We start from the raw sequence: 20291 nt of genomic DNA, 5'->3' as shown, positions 1-20291 counted from the left end.
TTATTTGCATGAGAAAGCTGTAGCTGACTGTAAGATAGTCTGTGATCTGATTTTAAAAGAAAAGGATAAAAATAAGTCTAATTGTGTTCTCGTTCTGCCTCAATTTAGCTGCTGGCCGTTCTCTTTTGTGCTCCCCACATTTCTGGAAAGCTGGTTGACACTTATTTAGGTTGGCACAAACTAAATATAACCAAGTGTGTGTGAAAGAGCATGGACTGGGTGACCGCTTCCAGAGCAGCAGAAAGAAGCATTTTGCTTTAAAATACAAAAATCCAGCTTTTTCCGAGACAGCTCAATGAAACACACACAACCTGAACAAAAAGTGAGTGCTCCATTCAACTCCTGAATGCTGCTGAAATTTTTATTTTATTTTTTTTTCTTTGCCAGCTTTTACAGTCCGCAGCCTTCTCATTCAATCCTGAATAATAGCTTTGAATCGGGCTGTAAAAGCTTCCGATGTTTGAAGTCTTTTGACAAGTTAATTTAGCTGTATGGTAAAAAGTTTTTCCCCCAGATAGAATAAAGCCATCATCTCATGAATGTAGTAGTCAGCCAAGGGAAAGAAAACACCATTAGGATTAGAAATGATGGGCTTTCTGGAGATAGTTTGTGGTTTAGTGTAATCTACTATCAATATTTCAGCAGAAAAATATCCTACTCGTCATTCAGCTGCAAGTCAGTCTCTTCACGTAAAACCAACACCCAGGGGCCAGGCTGCAAATGGTTTATTTCTATTTTTCCTCTTTTTTTTTTTTTCTCCTTGTCATATTTTTCTTACATTTATTTAGATTTTAATTGTTTTTCACCCTGGACAATGCCTTTTTTTTTTTTTTTGCCTGGTTGAAAGAGACAGAATAGAAAAATGGATCAATATTTCCTTGAAGGTTCCCACTATAGAGAGACACACCCCACATTTTTCTCCTAGCAGCTGCCATGGATGAAAAGAAATATAATAAACTGATGCACATTTCCCTTATTTTTAATATTAAGAATGGGAAAATGAGTGCTGATAAATTAAGCATATCCAACAGCTATTTTAGCCTCGATTTCACAAAGATTCCATATTCATTTTAGACTTACTTCTGCTTTTCATCTCAATTTGAGCCTTAATTGCTACTAAAATTGACTGAACCAAAAAAAAAAAAAAAACAACCCCAAAAAAACCCCCAAAAAACAGTTGAGGGGGAAAAGAGATTCCTTTCATGCTCTTAATTCTTCAGTTTAATTTGGAGGGATGATGCCACTCTAAGAACTTTTGGGCAGTGGTTTGTAATGGCCACAGAATAATTTTTCTCTCTGCAGTAGGAATGATGATCCTTGTGGATCCCTTCCAAGTCAGGATATTCCATAACATATTTGAGAGCATAGCTGCTAAATAAATAGGAAGTTGATAGAAATCCAGAAAAATATTGAAAACAAACTTCAACAAGCAGTTTTATTTTAAAGGTGTTTTGTACTCAGTCATTGTGAAACGACTGCCATAACAATCCAGTGTATCTCCATCAGCAAAAATGAAGTGTAAATATGAGAGGAAAGCAAAATTTACATTTGTGACCTCCATTTTGAACTGCATTTGCTTGTTTTTCCCCCCAGGCAGGGGACAGGGACTTGATTTTGCCCAAAACAACAGCAATAACTTGTTTCTCAGAGTTTGGCTCTCACTGCTTCGGGATTTCAGCTCTTCAGGCCCTGAGTGCTGCAGACTTGATGAAGTGTGGGGTGTGCAGACAAGCTGGGAATTGCTCCTGCAGCCAAGCACAGGCGTGGGGGGCTCAGAAGTGGAGGAGAACCACCTTGTTCTGGCTCACAGTGAGCTGTGAGGAGAGAAGGAGGAGTTCCAGCTGAAGCAAAACTCAACCAGTGTTGAAAAACCACTAACAGCAGAACAAAACTCCACACTGAAAGGTGTGCTGGAGGAAAACACAGGAGGGGGCAATGTAAATTTAAAATTCCCTGTCCCATCAGAGCTGTGTGGGTTTGATGGGGTTTTCCTTTGGATGGCAAAAAGGAGTAACCCAGTGGGACAGATGGAGAACAGGCAGTGGGAGATAAAGCACAGGAGGGTGATGAGGGGACAGGAAAACCAAGGGAGGTCAGTGATGGAGACTGAATGATCAGGAGGAAGAAGAGGGAGCCATCAGCAGGTTGGAAATTGTGCCTAGGCTTGACTTTTCTGCAAGGAACAGCCACTTGGAGAATATCTTTGGTGTCTGGGCTCCAGAAGAAGTTCCTGCTGGCTCTCTTCCTAACTCTCTCCTCTTTTTTCTTTTTTTTAGCCTGTGGAGAGGCAGGGTTGGAGTGGAAAGCTGAAGCACCCTCTTTTACTTTCAGCAGCTCCCTGTGACTAGCGAGGGAAATTAGCTGGAGTGTTGTGATGGCTGTTTCCTGCTTGAGAACATAAAAAATGGAATCATTCCTGACAAACAAGGAGTTCAGCTAAAGATGAGGTGGAGGTAGGCGGGAAGTTCTGTAATTGCTTTTTATTTAAATCTTCATGAATTAGCTCTGCCAGGGTGTTGGTTTTTATTTTAGATTTTTATTTTTTGCTCCAACAGGCTTCTGAGTAAGTTTTTCAGCCTCAAATACAGCAAAAACAATCTATATACAGCTATAGCCAATATGTTGGATTTGACATACAGCAAGAAGCCTTTCCCTTGCGAATCTCCGAGCTCTAATTTCCATGAGCAACGACAAAGGTTTAATTTTCTGCCATTATGCACAGGTTAGCCTAGACTGGGTATTAATAGAGACACGTACTCACACCCACAGCCACAGGTACAGCATCAATCAAAACCTGAAGGTAGAACTTCCACTCCATGGCAACTTCCAGTGCACAGCTCTCTCCTCTTGTTTCCTGTTTCCAAACTGCTCCAGCAGTGCGGGGAGGCAAGGCAGCTGGGTTGGTTGTAAGCCATGTTTAAAGGGTTTGGGACCAAATCCTGCCATGGCTGGAGCAGAAATGGGGACCAAGGGGAGGGCACACCTGGCTGCCACAGCCACCAGCAGCAGAGCTGTTGCCTTGGCAAATATTGCCCTGCCTTGGTAACCCTCTGGTCCTGAAGGTTTTCCACCCATAGGCACTCAAAAATAATTTGGGAGCTTATTGATGCACATGTTTCCCCATCCATCTGAACTAGCCCCAATAAAGAGGGCAGGACAACTCTGGGAAATCTCAGCAGCCAAGGAACAACAAACAAGCCCAAGAAGCTGCAAATGCAACAAGAAGGGCTTTGGCTTCGGGCAGAAGGGTTGTTCTTAATGTCAGGGGTGCTCTCAGGTGTGCATTACGGGGAAATGTCACCATTTCCTGGGAGCCTGTCGACAGCCTGGAAAAAAACCCCAAAACTTCAAGGATCTGGTCAATGTGCCAAGGGTTTTTGTAAGGGTGGCCTTTCCAAATGAAAACACAGGTGGTAAACAAGTCCAAAAAGGTAAAAGAGAAAAGGAGCAGTGTTTATATACGACCACATATAAGCAGAATTTGAGAGAGGGACAAAGTTGTTAGCAATTCCCATCAGGTCCCAGAATTTATGTAAATCCAGATGGCTGAATGACAGGAGTTCATTTATTTTTTTTTTAATTTTTTTTTTCTATAAGGGAAATCTGGAAGTTTTAAAAACAATTTAGCAAGAGCCAATTAATCAAACCCACCAGAAGCGTGCTGGGATGGCTGCCTGCGAATAAGGAATGTCATGTTTCAGCTTGCCTTAGGCAAGGATGGGAAGAAACTCCTCGGAAGCTTTGCAGGAAATCTCCTTTCCACTATCCCAGGCTGCTCCAAGCCCTGTCCAGCCTGGCCTTGGACACTTGCAGGGATCCAGGGGCAGCCACAGCTCCTCTGGGAAATAGAACTAATGGGATAACACATCGCTGCTAGGATGTTCCCATCTATTTGTGTCCCACAGGATGAACTTCTTGCACCCAACACTGCAATATTTTCCTTCCCATCATCAGGAAGCAGGATTTGGGTTGTTTTGGGCACTGAGTGAATGAACAAAATACGAGTGAAGCGAGATGTGTCAGTTGAACGGGGTAATTCCAGGTACAACTCAAAAATCAATCAATCACTGAGAAAACGGGGATAGAGGGAAGCATTGCCGGAAAACGCCTTTTTATTTTTTTATTTCCACTCGGTAATTCAGGCAATTATGTTGAATCATGCCTAGCCCTTTCTGTCGTTCACCCCTCGCCTCAGATATTCAGTGTTACAGGCGGTACCTGGCGGAAAACACAGACCGGCCCGTGAGGGAGCGGGATCGCGGTTGCGGAAACCTGGGGCGTAAAAACACCCCAAAGTTCCACGTTTTACCGCAATACCGTCTACACGGCACGGATCGCAGTTGCTGCGGCCATCGGGGCTGGGGGGGATCAGGAACCCGATCCCAATTCCCGATTCCCAATCCCGATCCCGGCGGAGCCGCGGGCTGGGGGCCAACATGGCGGCCCCTGTCCCGCCCCCCGGTCGCCATGGCGACGGGCCGCGCGCCACGGGGCGTGGCCGGGGGCGCGCGGGGCGGGGTCCGATTGGTCCCCCTTCCCCCGCGCGGCTATAAATAACCCGCGCCCGCTGATTGGCCGCGAGGAAAAAATGGTTGCACCACGTGACTCCCCATCTAAAAAAATTTCCAAGATGGCGGAACCCGTCACGGGCTGAGTCCGTCGGTGGCGCGCTCCGCGCCTGGGGAGCCATCGCCGCGCAGCGTCCCCGCCGCGCCCACCGTCCAGGTCAGTACGCGGCGCTCCGTCGCCGCCGAGCCGCGCCGCCCCCGCCGTCGCGCTCGGGCTGCCCGCGGCGCGGGCCCTTTAAGGCCGCTCGCCTCCCCGCCCGGCGGGCTGGCGGCGCGGCGGGGCCGCTCCCGGGGGCCGCTGGTCGCCGCTGCGCCGCGGCCGCGGGAGGGGGAGGTGACGGGCAGCTGGCGCGGCCAATCACAGGCGCCCGCGCGCTGGTGGCGGGCGGATTTGAGCCGCGCGGCGCCCCAGGCCGCGCGCTGATTGGGCGGCGCGCCGGGCGGGGCGGGGCCGCCGCGCGCCATCGGCCCGGCCCGGGCGCGGCGGGCGGGGTGGGCGGGGCGCGGGGGGCGTGACGGGCAGCGCCGCCGCCCACTCAGCGCGCGGGACCCGGTTTTTTGTGAATGGGGCGGGCGGGGCTGCCGCCGCCTGTAGCCCCGCCCCCCCGCGCGCTCGCCCCGCCCCTCCCGGGCGGCCGCGGCTCCGCCTCGTCCCCCCGGCGGCGGCGGCGCTCGGTCCGTGCGGGGCGAGGCGAGGCGATGCGGGCAGCGGTGAGTGACCGGCGGGGCAGGCGAGCGAGCGGCGGGCCGCGGGCAGCGCCGCACGGGGGCCCGGCCCCGCGGCTCGGCGGGGCGGGCGCGGCCCTGCGGCGGGGGCGACGCCCGCGGCGGGGCCCTGCGGCGCCCGAGCGGGCCGCGGCCCGGGGTCGGTTCTTCCATCCTGTCCCCCCGCGCGTCCTTCCCTCGTCCTCACGCCGCGAATAACGCGGGACTTGCGGAAAGTTTGCGTCCGGGGCTGCCGGGCTCGGGCCCCGCGGCGCTCGGCTCCTCCTGCAAGAAAAGCCCCAAAATGGCTTTTTCTGTGCCCGGGAGGAGCAAACCGGGGGTGCTGCTCTCGGGGAGCCCGGCCGTGGCAATCCCGGCTCCCAGGCCCAGCGCTGCAGCCTCGCGGGCAGAGCTCCGGTTTTTGGGGGTTCCAGGGGGGACACACCACGTGTGGCTCGGTGAAACCGGGAGGCTCGGCTTGCTCGGGGCGAAATGAAGCAGAAAGAAGCGAGCTTCGGGGCTGGCGAGAGGGAGGGAGGTGTTGCCCGGCAGCCGCGTGTGGGTTTTGCTGCAGGGATTTATCAGGGGAAAGATGCTGCGCGCTGCCCCCAAAAAACGCTGCCCGCCGGGGTGTCGGTGACAGCTCGGCGGGGCTGATGGATTTACATAACAATAAATTGGACGCTGTCAGTGCTGGGCAGCGGCTGGAGGGGAGGGGAACCTGCCCTTGCCTCGAAGCACTTGCGTAATTGTGCTGTGCGCCCACTCCGCGGCAGGGGAAGGCGCTGGGTTTTTGGGGGTTTTGCCTGTCAATAAATTGTTTTGGCATAAATCGCTGACGGCCCGTACCGGGAGGATTCCGTGTTCCAGCCTTGCCTCATGTTCCGGGCTGGATTACAGCTCCGCGAACGCTCGCAAGGAGTGGGGATGTGTGTCGGGAAGGTGTGGGTGGATGGAGGGTGTGAAAATGCCTTGTAAAAGCCTGGCATGGATGGGGCGTGCGGCGGGGCTGTGGCTCCCTGTGGCCGTCCTGCCGCTTCTCTCCCACCAGGCACCTCCTTTTCCCACAGCCGCATCCCCTTGTGCTCGCAGCGCTGCTCGGAGGCCGGGGAGATGGAGCAAGCGCTGTTCTGGACGACGGCGAGCGAATAATCCCCTGGCCAAAGCGTTTGGATTTGCTGGTATTGCGCCCTGTCAATAAATGGGACCCGCGCTGCGTTTATTCCCTGCCCTCAAAGTGCTCCGCTCGCTGCCAAATCTACCTGGAGTTAATTATCCGAATCGTGCTTTTTTTTCCTTCTTGTTTGTTGTTGTTGTCGTTGCAACGGCAACATTTTTAAAAGCTAAGGAGCTCTGAAGTTTATATAATAATCTGGTTCTTGGCCGGGTTTCCTGGTGGGGTGTTTTTTTTCTCTGTGCGTGTGTGTAATGCGGTCGGTCGCGGCGCTGAGTTTTAATGGTTTCTGATGTTTCCAGCACCGCTGTTGAGAGTTCTCAGCCTAAAAAGCTGCCGCCGTCGCTCGGCAGCCCTCGCTGGGAAGAGTTGAGGGCATTTGAATTAAAGAAAGCTCAGCTGCTTGTATACAAATATACAGCAATTACAAGGCAACAAAGTTATTGCAGAACCCTGCTGTCGCCATGGCAACACGCTCACTCAATTACATTTGGAAATGTAAAATGCCACCCAGTTAGAGTAAGTTTTAGTGACTGCAGATTTTCTGGGTAAAGTGAAATGTGGAAGATGCAGCTTTCCAGGATTCTCTGCTTTTTTTTCCCCCTCCGTCCTTTTAGCGTGTGCATCTGACAGATTCCCGGTGTTGGTATTAAGCTGTGCCCTTGGTGGTCTAAACTTAGGGGAAAAAATATCCTTAAATCTTCACAATTTTAACTTTGCCACCCTGTTTTTATGTTTGTTTGTTTGTTTTGCTTCAGGACTTAGCTTTAGAAAGGAGACAGATTAGAGAAAGCATTTTGGAAATCAGCTCAGAACACCAGAAGAATTTTGTCGTTTGCTCTGCGGGATGGAGGCGTGGAAGGAAGGCATGAAAAGCTTGTGCTCCCTTGGGAGGAGATGTCTGGTGGGCAGCCTGTGTCTGTGTGCTGCCACCTCCTAAAATCTGCTAAATGGACTGTCCTAAAGCAGAGGAGAGCTGCCAGGTGTGAGTTACCAGGTTCTTGAGAAGCCCAGGGAGTTTCCAGGGTGGAGGAAACACAGGTCCTGGTGTAGGATGCCTGCGGCCTCCATAGTGGAAATTAGTTTCACTTTCTTGCTTGCCTTTAATAGTGAATCACCAGGAAAATAAAGAAAGGCCAGGTTGGATAGGGCTTGGAGCAGCCTGGGATAGGGGAAGGTGTCTCTGCCCATAGCAGGGGGGTGGAACTGGATGGCCTTTAAGTCCCTTTTCACCCAAACCGTTCCAAGAGTAGATGAAAACAGTAAGGATAGTTTCTTGCTTAATCTTGCCTGTGCTTATGTTTCACAGGCAATGTCCCAGTAATGCAGAAAAGGTAAAAAACAGCAGTGCAGTAACAGCAGGAAAAGGTAAATACAAGAATGGGGGGTTTTTCTTAAACTAGTAGTGGTGTGTTTAGAGACACCTGGGGATTGATGAACTCCTGAGGAAGTTACCTGGTGGCAGGACCTGATAGGAGGTATTTAGGTAGGTGCAGATGGCAGTGGCTTGTCTTGCAGAAACATGTTTTGCCCAAATCTTTAAAGGCTTGAACTCCAGACTGCCTCCTGAGCCCTTGGAGCATCTGGCCTGGGAAGGTTTGCACGTCCCGTGGACCTGTGTTAGCTGAGGGATGATTTTTGGGGGAGGCTTTGCCCAGCTTGTCAGGTTGTTGTGCTTTCAGCACCAGCCCTGTGGTTTGCCCACTCCTGGAGAGCAGAGTGACTGCAGCCCCCGTGGGCAGTGCCTGTGCTTCTCCTGGCCATACAATCATGGAATGGTTTGGGTTGGAAGGGACCTTGAAGCCCATCCATGGCAGGGACACCTTCCACCGTCCCAGGCTGCTCCAAGCCCCATCCAAGCCGGCCTTGGGCACTGCCAGGGGTCCAGGGGCAGCCACAGCTGCTCTGGGACCCTGTGCCAGGGCCTGCCCACCCTGCCAGGGGAGATTGCTTCCTCCCATGGGCAGTGGAGCTGCCTGTTTATAGCCTGCTGAAAATCTGGAGTTGAGTCTTCAACCTTAAACCCATGGGGCTGCAGGGGTGAGGAGCAGGACTTGTTCAAAACAAAGGTTAAAGTTGCATGTGGGTTTAGCTCAGTTTGCTCTTTTTATCTCTCTTTCAAATGCTTTGTGCTTTCTGGGGAGTAGAAACTTTTTAAAGCCAGCTGAAGGTGTATCTGTGATCCAGAAACTTGCTGCAGTATACCTGGAGCTTGTCCTCGAGGTTCATTTGCAGGTTTCAAATCAGGGGAAGCTGCAGACTGTCTGTACCTGGAGTGTCCAAACACCTTGCAAACCAAGTGTTGAGGCTAACTTGCCCATAAATGCATAAGATGGGATAAATCAAATATTTCAGGAGTTTTCCTTCATCTTCCGGGTTCCCTTTGTGCTGGTATGCCACGCTGTGCCTCTGTAGGGTCCCTGTAACCAGCTGTCCCCATGTGCTGCGGGCTAAGTGATGCTCCCTCCAGGCTTTGAGAACTTGAGTGCTCCCTGCCCAGCTGTGCCAGCTTAACCTTGGGTTAAAACACTTCTTTGGTGTCCTCCTCCTTGGCATTGTGTATTTGTATTTATATGTAAAACAAATATGAACCCCCAGCTCTTGGGACTGTATTTCACTGGTCTTGTACCCGTGGTTGAGTATGCACAAAGGAGTTTATTTGCTCAGTGGGATCTGTTGCTGGCCTGTTTCAAATGGCAGAGCTTGTCCCAAACCACAAGGAAATATTAATTGAACATTTTATTGGGGTACTGGTAATGACATTTGTTAAATATTTGCCAAGTATTCTTCTTGCTGGCTTCTTCAGTGGTGTCACATTCTACTTCACTGCTCTGCCAGTTCACCTTTAGCTTGTTTCCAGTTTTCCCATCACTTTTCCATCCTCTTTTTCAATCCTGCTAACAAGTCTATGTGGGCTTAGATTTTATCAGAGTCCTGCTGGAACCCCTTGAGCTTGTGCTTTTGTAAGGATGTGTTTCAGTGGGCAGAGAAGCCAATGGGATTTGTCCTGTCACTGAATTTACAATTGCATTTCAGTTTTGAGCCCCCTTCCATTTACCTTTGCTTCCAGCTTCCCCAGTCCAAGCATGCCAATGCTCCACTGCCATGCAAGGAAACAGAGCAGTGCAAGGTTCCCCTCACTTGCTGAGCTTGGGGGAAAAAAAACCCCATAAAAATATGTGTGTTTGCCTCAAATAGCTGAAGCTGACAAAGAGCAGAAACACTAATGCTGTCTGCTTTAATGATTAGAAATATGGCAATATTGGTAACCAGTAAAAGGGGGAAACAGTCTTTTAATCTTTTAAAATACTAAAGTAAAAGCTGTGTATGGTGGGGGAGGAAATAGCTGTTAGTGTTTTGGGTCGATGTAGGTTGTCTCAAATATATAATATATATATATTTTTAGATGTATTTGAGGCAACCTAAATCACCCCACAATGCCTATATATATATATATATATGAATATATATAAAAATAAACAAATAAATAAATATGTATTTTTAGATGTATTTGAGGCAACCTAAATCACCCCAAAATGCCTATATATATTGAATATATAAAAATATAAATATATAAAAATAAATAAATAAATAAATTTTTATATGTATTTGAGGCAATCTAAATCGCCCCAAAATGCCTATATATATATGAATATATAAATACATAAATAAACAAATAATTTTTAATATGTATTTGAGGCAACCTAAGTTGCCCCACAATGCCTATATATATGAATATATATAAATATAAATATATATATATAAATAAATAAATATGTGTATATTTTTAATATGTTTTTGAGGCAACCTAAATCACCCCAAGATGCCTATATATATGAATATATATAAATATATATAAATTACCAAACAAATATATATATATATGTGTGTGTGTGTGTGTGTGTGTGTATATATATATATATATATAGCCTATATTGGATCTTTGGATGAGAGAACTCCTCAGAGCCCTCCTGTAATTAATGCCACTTGCATTTTGATTGTGTTATGCACAAGGCCCAAATGGGCCAGGTTTACTTTCTCCTGCAGTGGACCGTGTTGATAAGGCAATATATAACAGATGATTCATGAAGTGCTGCTTGTCATTGCCAGGGCTGCTTGAATAGCGAGCAGATTTTGGGCAATGCTTCTTCACCGGAAAGATTTGGGCAGTTTAAACTGAGAGGAGGAGGAGAGAAAAATCTGCGCTGTATTTCTGGCTGTCTTAAAGGAGCTGCCTCAGAGCGTTTAGGAGAAGTTGGTGCGGGGAGAATGGGTGAAATAAAGGAGGGTAGAGAAGCAGGAAAGCACACGGAGGTTGCATAATGATGTTGAAAAAGGGAACAATTAGAAAAGGGCTGTAAAATCTCTTGGAAAGCTTCTGTGGTTTTCCCTTTGCAAGGAATTGCAGCTTGGCCTTCCCCTCTGAAAATTCAGGCGTTCATTACTGGGCACATCTTGATCAGGTCCATGTTTTTCAGCTCATTTTGTGCTGGATATTACCTCAGAGAAGTTTGATTAAAATGTGCCTCCAAGAGCAGAGGAATGTGTGTTGGCTCGTGGGCCTGGACACACACAGCCCTCTGCCCCCCTCATCAGTGGCTGAACCTTTGTTCATCACACAAGCAGCATTTAAACACCAAAAAGCTGCAATTTGAAAACTGGATCTTTGGCTCATGAGAATCCTTTTTTAGTTTGGCCAAAATTAGGTTATCTTAATTTAGTTTGGTTTTCTAATAACAAGCCAGTTATTTCATCTATCTGTGTATCTACTGGAAGAAGAATTGTGTTTCAGGGGGTTTATTTTATTTCAGGATAAAATAACATTCAAGGGCTGAGCATCCCAGCCTGGGTTTTGGCAGCACAGCAATGTGTTGTTTTAAATGTCTTTTTAAGCGTGTCACTCCTTCATTCCGGGGAGCAGTGACATCCAGCTGAACTGAACTCCATGTATCTTTCATGAGCAGTGAAAAACCCTGATATTTCACACGTAGGAAATAATTCACTTTATTAATTTTTTCTGGAGAAGTGGTGCTTTAATGAGGTGTCTGTCAGCGAGACTTAATTACAGTTAAATTCTGGGAGCATTAGTACACTGTGTCTTGTTCCCTGTGAAATGAACTTCCATTTGTCACGTGAGCATTGGTTTGCTGATAGAATTTGTGTTAACTCCACTTGGAGGAATAGCAGTTACTCATAACTGGGCTGTCACATCCTTCTCCTGCCTGGATTTTCCTGATGTGCTCCAGGAACAGCTTATGTTGCTTTTGCTCAGGGAAAATCATGCTCAGGTTGGTTTTGGGGTCGTGTTGACAAAATTTTTTCTCCAAGAAAAGGGTCCTCAAAATTTCACCTCCAAGAAAAGGGTCTTCAATGTGAGCCTGAAATAAGGAATTCATCCTAGTGTGTGTGCTGTTCCCAAGAGATTTTCAGGAGTGTTTTTCAAGGCATTTGGAAGGTTACATTTCCCCCCATGGGAGCTACAGTTACCTAGTTCTTGTTACTGCTTGTGGTGGATTCTGGTAAAATCCTCAATGCAGGTGGTTCTCCTGTAGAGCCAAAAACATGGATGCCTTTTACTGCAGGTCCATGTGTGTGTGGAGGGGTCAGGTTTGCTTCTCTGCTCAAATAATGTGCGCAAGAGTGAGGAAAAATTGCATTTTTCACACCTTTATAACAACGTTATGGTGCAGTTTGAGTGTGGTTTGTGCTGCTGGAGCATCTTCAGGGGCAGGGAAGGAAACAGACCTGGCTGGGTTAATGGCTGGACTCAATGGTCCTAGAGGTTTTTTCCTACCTTAATAATTCCATGAATGTGGGCAGGGTCTCTGCTGGGTTGTCTTTGCTCCCTGTGCAAAGCACTTCTTCCTCACTACCTGATGCATGGGAAAAAAATGAATAAAATAAATTAATCTCCATGTGGATGCTGTTGTGCATTTCTCCTAACCATGACAGATTTCCTGTTTGAGTCAAATAGGCTTTGGTTGGGAGGAAATGTTCTTTACTTATTTATTTCCACAAGTGATACCTGCTGTCAGATCCTGGTGGAGGCTGAAGGATACATTTGAGTCAGGACTGCCTCTCACAAGATATTGACCTGGAAGCATGATCAAAGGCGGAGGGAGAGGACTAGAAAGGAGTATTTATTCTGATTGTACATGGTAGGTACCTGCTGCTTCCTTGGGGGCTGTGTTTGCTTCTCCTTGTCAGGCTTTTCTTCATCCCCTTGCTCATCCCTCTTCAGCCTCGAATGGAAGCTTTTGAGGATGGGCTTAATCATAACAGTGAATGAAATATTTAACATTAGGCAAAACACTTCCTGCTTGAAGCTTTGCAAAAACCACCAGCTTGTGACAGGGAAAAGCAATCTGAGGCTTTGGGTTATAGATTATCAAACCTGCAGAAAAGCTGGAGACTTCTGGGTCAGTGGGCAAAAAGGCTTGATGTGATTTCAGGGCACAGTGTGGCTCTGTCACTGGCTGCTTTGTGCCTTGGAGAAGATGGCCTTGTCATTGCAGTCTTGTTCTGTGAGCTGTTGAGAGTAGAAAAGACTTTTACTGTGCAATTTTCTGAGCCACCCCTGCAGATTTTGGGTGGATTTACACAGATTACACGGTTTTGTTCCTCTCAGTTGCTGTGTCTGGGTGTCTCTTACTGTTTTTGCCTCTGCCGGGTTGTGTTCTGTCAACAGAAAAAGGTGATGGTGATACCTGCTGAATCTGAATCTCTTATTCTATAATTGCACTGAAACAACAAGGCATAGTCAAAAGGAGGCAAGTATTAGTGTTTAGAATATGGAAACCACCTCTGGCTCCTGAAAGCTGATGATAAAGCTGGGCAGGAGCCTCACTTTGTACACTGGGGCACTTCTCCTTGTCTGTGTTGGTGGTTAAGGGCTCGATCCAGCACCTGGTGAAGCCAGCAGGGATCTCCCCTTTGCCTTGAGCTGGCTGTGAGCAGTGACCCCAAACTGCAAACATTCATGGGCACCTGCAAGGGTCAAGCTCTGCGTTCTCTGTCTGGACATTTAGGGTGGACATCAGGAGGAATTTCCTCCCTGAAAGAGTTGTGGAAGGAGCTGCCCAGGGAGTGGCAGAGTCACCGTCCCTTGTGCCACTGGTGTGTGCAGCTGGGAGAGTCCCCAGGGAGTGACACCAGCCTCGAGTGGCCACCAAAGCCACCCGAGTGTCCTGCTGTCAGCTGACAGCATCAGAGCCACAGCTGAATTCTGTTTGGCACTGAAAGTGTGCTGCTTCTGGGCTTTGCTCTAAAAATGCTGGGCTAAAAATAAACTGCTGTGCAGGGATGCTGGAAGCAGGGGAGCAAATGGAGAACTTGAGCACAGAACAACAGAAGGCTTGGCTGGCTGCAGGGATGGGATGCTGGGGCAGCAGCCAGGCCAAGGCAGGACAATTCTTCTGCCCAGGGGAATGAATGATTCCCTCTCTGGGAAGGGGAGGAGGAAGTGAGGGAGCTGAGAGTGGCGGGTAGACATTGAACTCTTGTGGCTGCCCCACTTCAAAGGGAGCGGGCCATAAAAGCCCCAACAGCAGTTGGGTGAGGAAAATTGCACCTCAGATATGAAATCCTGCCCTGCAACAGCCCAGCCAGGCTGGCCTCGTGCAGGTCCTCTCAGAAACAGGAGTTTGGGCTGCTCAGACAGTGCAGCAAAAAACCCCACTCGTGTTTAATGGGGTGTTCAGCTCATTTAAAATGGCAGCAAACCTGAGCTGGGCAGGAATGAGAGCATCTCCTTGCAGCAGGCTTGTCACCCTCCTGGGACAGGGATTCTCATGCCTGCATCTTCCCAAGTGCCACTATGAATGACATTCCCTACATTCTTTCCTTAGCTGGAAGGAGCTGATCAGGCCCCGAGGTTGGGAGTCATGCTGGAAGCTCAGAGATAGCTCAGACTTCAGCTCTTGGCATCTCTCTTCCCTCTTCCTGAGGGTATTCCTGGAGTGGGATGCCCCAGTCCAAGGAGCTGGATATGGATATTTAGTCCTCCTTGCTGCCTTTTTGCTCCAGTAGGAAAAATCTTCAGTGCCTGCATTCGCTGGTGGAATGTCTAAGAGGAGCAACTTAGACTGTATTTAAATAAATAAAAAAAAAAAAAGCAGCATATTTTTGGCAATAATTTCGACTTTTGCTGTAAACTGTCTACATTCCCTGGGGGATGAGGTCTCCTTTTGAGAAAATCTGTTCTGGATTCAGCATGTTTGACAATTTCTTTGTGTGACTACCTTCAGGTTTTTGTTTTGGTGGGGTAAATGAGCACAATAATGTGTGTGTGCTTCTAAGTGCTCAGCTTGGGAGGTTTATTTCTAATTTTTTTTTTCTTTAAAATATCAAAACCCTCTCTTCAGGATACCAGGACTGACAAGGTTTGCCTTCCAGTATTGCAACACAAGGTGTTCTCTGTTTCAGACTGTAAATATTTATCTCTTGTCAAAGCAGAGCAGTTACTATTGGGAACTGATCTGGCATGTGAAAAGATTTTCCTTAAGGAATTTGTTTCCTTTTATTTACAGTGTTATCGTACATTTAAATTCCAGGGCCTCAGCATATAGCTCTGAGGCTCCTTCCCAGCGCTGGCAGCTACAATGGGAATTATGGGGATAAGGGAGTTCTGAGCACAGGCTGGAGCCAGAGCATGGCTGTGTGTCCTGGTGTTCTCCTGCAGGGCAGTGCTGGGGCTGGATGTGATGGATGGAAGGGGCACGGACTGAGCTCAGCTGTTCCCTTCTCTCCTGGATCAGCCCCTCTCAGCCCTGTCCACGTCTCTGCTCTCCTCCTACCAGCAATCCTGCTTTGTCATAACCTTCCTGCTGCTCTGGGAGCCCTCTCCAGCCACCTCCTGTTGGACTGCTCTCTGCTGTGCTTGCCACAGGTCTGGGGATGGTTCTGACAGCTCCCTGCAGGTCCTGCTCCTGGAGCCTGCTCTCATCTCCCTGCAGCGCCTGGCGTGGCTGGGGAAATCGTTCCTGTTGTGTTGTGCCACACGTGGGAGGCTTATTCAGCCTGCAGAGGTCTGGGGTTTATTTTTTTACATCTCCCCAGCTTCTGTACATGCTTATTTTTTGATGCTGGTGGTTGCTTGACGTTCTGGGTAGTTTTGCCTGTGTGCTGGCGTCTGGGAGGAGCAGCCAAGGGCTGTCGAGGAGGGCTGCGGGCTGTGCTGTTTTCCCTCTCTCAGGGAGCAGCCTCATGCAGTGGAATGGGTGATTGAGGCTGGGTTCAGCCCCTGCCGTGGCAGGGCAGAGCTGCTTTTGCTTTTGTTTAGCAACGTGCAAAATGCATACCTCAGACCAGAGCCAGCACTGGCCTTTGAGCTCATCTCGCTGATTCAGAGCTGGTAGGCAGATAAAATGGAGTGAAAATAAGAAATGCTTTCTTTGCCTCTGGCGTTTGAATATACAGCTATTTATTTCACATGTATAGATATCCATGAGAACAAATCACGGCTGTATTTAATATTTTCATGCATCTGTGTTTCTGCCTGGTGTGTCTGTCCAAACCCCAAGGACAACAGATGGATGTCCAGGGAATGCCTTTATCATCGCTATCAGGTCACATCAGCTTCAGTCCTTGCTCTGTAATCTGTCTCCAGGGATGCACACTCAATACACCCTTTCTTTTTCTCTTCTCTGACATCTCATGTGAAATTTGCAGTTTGTGGCTTCGGGGCAGCAAGTCCTGTCCTGGTTTGGGGAAGGGTTTGTGACTGGGACTGGATGGATGCAGCTTTTCCAGGCTTTATGTGGAGGTTTTAACAGCACTTCCAAATCAGACTGCTAAAAGGTAAATGGCCAAAGTTATTCATAAACACTGTGATAGTCAGAGTGGAGACTGAATAGAAAGCTTTGTTCAGGATTTCCTGGAGTGAGAAGTGAAGCTGTCTTGGTCAAAGGGAGCTGCTCTGTGTGGATTCAGTGCCGGCCTTATCTCTCTTGTTTAATGTGGTATATTTGAGCAGAATCAAAGTTGGTTCTGAGTGTTACTGGCAGAAATGGCAGCCTATTTGCATATTTACTGGCTTCTGGGAGCCTAGATATGTCAGCAGCCTCTGCTCCTTTTCACTCGATCTTATCTCCCCATTCCATTTCAGGAAAGAATTCCTGCAATCTCCTTGCCCCCGCCCCAGCCCTGAAGTGCTCTTTGCATGCCGAGTGCTCTGAGCTCATGGGACTCTGTTTGCTCTGCTGTGGCCCTGCCGTTTGCCTGGATGTAAAGCTGGTGCTGAAATGTGGATGTTCAGCTGCCTGACATCCCGAGGAGGTGTTGGTCTGGCTGGGGCTGTGCACGGTTTCCCTCGGGAAGGGGCTGGAGGTGCCTGCAGGCATTGCCTGTCAGGCCATTTTTTCCCCTCTGCTGTAATGTAGCTTATTAATCATTATGTTCATAAAAACACAGAATCGTTTAGGTGGAAAAGTTCTGTGAGATCATCAAATCCAACAGTTTCCCCATCACTGCCATTAACCCATGTCCTAAGTGCCACATCCACGTGGCTTTTAAACCCCAGGGATGGGGACTCCACCACTGCTCAAGGACTGACAACTCTCTCCACGCAGAAATGTTTCTAAATATCCAACATTAACCTCCCCCATTAACAACCTGAGGCTGTTTCCTCCTGTCCTGTCACTTGTTACCAGGGGCAAAAGACCAACCCCAGCTCAGTAGAACCTCCTGTCAGGTACAAGATGGATCCACACTAAGGCTTACACACAGAGTCTTTGGATTTGTGTTGTTTTCCCCTTGTATTCTTTCCTGTTCATTTCTTTCAGAGTATCCCAAGCAGCAGGTGATGAGGTGGATGAGGTGAGAGGAGATTTCTGCAGAGCTTTGGTGACTAATGGCAGCTTATCTTGAAAGCCCAGCAATTCCTCTTGCTGCAGAAGCTGGAGCTGTTAGCCAGAATTTCCAGGAGGAGGTTTAGGAGCATGCAAAGGTGCAAAACCCCAAGCTCCAGGAAAGACCCCGAAGGTTGGGCTTTGATGTTTTTAAAGGCTGAAGAGGGACAAAAGCAGGTGGAAATTACTTAGCTTCATTCCCACCCAGAAAGAGGAGGCAGTGGCAGGGAGGAGTGTTCTGTCTGTGCTGGTTGGTGTGAAAAGCCATAAAGGGCTTGGAGGTGTTGGTGGATGAGAAGCTCAGCAGGACCCAGCAGAGTGCTCTGCAGCCCAGAAGTCCCAAACCCTGGGCTGCATCCAAAGAGCTGTGACCAGCAGGGAAGGGAGGATTCTGCCCTTTCAGGTGAGACCCAACCCGCAGAGCTGCCCCAGCCCTGGGGCCTCCCAGGGGGGAGCTGGAGCTGCTGGAGAGAGCCCAGAGGAGGCTCCAGAGATGCTCTGAGGGCTGGAGCCAGGCTGGGAGAGCTGGGGGTGCTCACCTGGAGAGGAGAAGGCTCCAGGGAGAGCTCAGAGTCCCTGAACGGGCTCCAGGAGAGCTGGAGAGGGACTGGGGACAGGGGATGGAGGGACAGCACACAGGGAATGGCTCCCAGTGCCAGAGGGCAGGGATGGATGGGATATTGGGAATTAGGAATTGTTCCCTGGCAGGGTGGGCAGGCCCTGGCACTGCCCAGAGCAGCTGTGGCTGCCCCTGGATCCCTGGCAGTGCCCAAGGCCAGGTTGGATGGGGCTTGGAGCCACCTGGGATAATGGAAGGTGTCCCTACCATGGCAGGGGGTGAGATGGGATGGGCTTTAAGGTCCTTTCCAACCCAAACCCTAATTTAGGGCTCTAAGGCTTCCTTAGAGTTGAAATCCCTTTCTGACTGGTGACTGGCAGCATTGTAAAACCCACCCTAAAAAGCCCCCATGGCAGGTGCTGTGTCAGTCCTTGAAATATGTCCAACCTTTTTATGGCTTTACAGTCCAGTTTTCTTACTGGCAAGAACAATTCCAGTTTGCCTTGCTGTGTTGACATCCAACAGGCAAAATGGGCCATATAAAATGTAAATCCTAAAGTAAATGGAGCTCTTCCTTCACTCTGAGTTCAAGAACCTGGAAAGTGATTTCCCAAAAGTTTGCTGGCCTTTGTCAAGGTAACCTACAGGTACTTCTTTAAAGGGTTTTGCTCCTTTTTGGTTTTGATGGTGTCATAAAACAGATAAATATATAATAAACAACCTGAAACCTCCTGGAGCCTGAGAGGTGCCAGTTGCTCCTTCCTTGCCTTTCTTGCTTGTCAGCTTTTAAGACTGCAAAATTTGCCTGAAGATTGTAGTTTTCATTAAAGGGTGATGCTGGTCATGAGAAATGTAATCCTGTTCAGAGAAATGTAACCCTGTAGAGCAGAGGAACTGACAGGTTTGTGGTGACTTAACTTGGTTTCCTATCCTGGCTGTGGATGTGGTTGGAAAATGTTAATTGTGCTTTTAAACTGGAAATGGTGGAACCCCCGTGAATATAAAACTAAATATTTATTTCAGCTTCCTGCCCCTTTAGTTATCAGCAGTCTGGGGCTTGGGAGTCTCAGCAGCTTTGGCAGAGGGGCCAGAACTGAGCAGAGTGCCCAGGACTGCCCTGTGAGCATCCTTGAGGTATCCTGTCAGTGGTTACAGGTTTTCCTAACAAATGAAAGTAAATTATATTGCACTTTACAGGCAAAGCTGTAAATTCTTCCTTTGGTGCATTATCCTTCATGCTTGTGTGTAAAATTTGGATTTAGGTAAAGATCCTTTGAGTAAGATACACAAAACATTTTTATTTACTGTAGGAAAACAGGCCCTCTAAAAGGAGAAATGGCAGAGTGGGGTTTGGGTGAGATGGCCTTTCCAAGCCAAACCATTCTGGGATTCCATGATTCCATTGGAACTGGGGTCTGTCTGCTTGGGAAGGGGCAGTGTTTTGGTATCATTATTGGCATTCAGTGCCAATGATACCAAATAACACCAATAATAATGACACCCACTAATACCAATAACTCAGTTGCAGACAGGAAGGATAAAACATGCAGAAACATAAACTTTGGAGCCTGTGATAGGGTCCCAGAGCTTTTGTGGGTGAGGATGTGCTGTGCCAATGAGCTGGGCACCAGCCAGGGTGGAGGGTGCCCACCTGAGCTCTGCCCACATTCCTGCACTGTGGGATGGGAAGCTCAGCCTGGGAATGGGGGGAAGCACAGAGTTATGGGACACAGGGGGACAGCAGTGACATGGGATGTCCTCAAACAAAATAGTGCTTCTGGAGGTGGGCAGTGTTGGAGGAGTAACTGAGGCGTGGAAAAATGTAATAAACACTGAGTTGAAGTGGCTCCTCTGGAGAGAGAGTGACTGACTGGATGAAGCTCTGTGAGCAGGGGTGGAGAGGGGCTGTCTTGGTTTGGAAAGACAGGAGTCTGCTGAGGAGGGCAGGAGCCTCCCCTGAAATGGAGAATGTAAACCTTCCCCTCCCCTCCCAATTGATATGAATCTTAAATTAAGGGACTCTCAGGCAAAAATATGGGAGCAGGAAATAACAGTTCTTTAATAGGGAAGAAAAAAAAAATAAAAGGATAAAATAAACAATACAGTACACTAGGACAACAGTGACAGAGTCAGAACCCAGCCTGACACCCTGTGGGTCAGGCTGTTGGTGGCAGTCCCATTGGAAATGTGGCTGCAGCCCTCCTGCAGTGTCAGGGGTGGTTCTGTTGGAGCAGGGGGTCTGTAGAGAAGGATGTATTCTTCCTCTGGAGATCCAGTGGAAGGAGAGGCAGCTGCTGTTCCTCTGGGGAATCCCGTGGAGAAAGTCGTGCTGGTGTCCCAAACACCTCTGGATTATATCTGGGTAGCAATGCTTGGCTCCTCCCTCTGGGCTCACATCTCCCAATGGGATGTTCTAGTTCTTATCAGCCATGCAGTGA

At 48.5% G+C, this 20291-nt stretch overlaps 1 protein-coding gene across 1 annotated transcript in view; it reads left to right on the top strand.

Moving 5' to 3' along the window:
* The first annotated feature begins 4631 nt into the window (after positions 1 to 4631).
* HDAC4 (histone deacetylase 4) overlaps positions 4632 to 20291 on the top strand; it is a 178613-nt gene continuing 162953 nt past the window's right edge. Inside the window, exon 1 of the mRNA XM_059476527.1 lies at positions 4632 to 4725. The gene's annotated coding sequence lies outside the window, so the exon portion shown is untranslated. The remainder of the gene's footprint in view (positions 4726 to 20291) is intronic.

This window comes from Ammospiza nelsoni, chromosome 7 (assembly GCF_027579445.1).
Source record: "Ammospiza nelsoni isolate bAmmNel1 chromosome 7, bAmmNel1.pri, whole genome shotgun sequence".
Lineage (NCBI taxonomy): Eukaryota > Metazoa > Chordata > Aves > Passeriformes > Passerellidae > Ammospiza > Ammospiza nelsoni.
The sequence above is the reverse complement of the archived record's forward strand: the minus strand, read 5'-3'. Positions and strand labels throughout refer to the sequence as shown.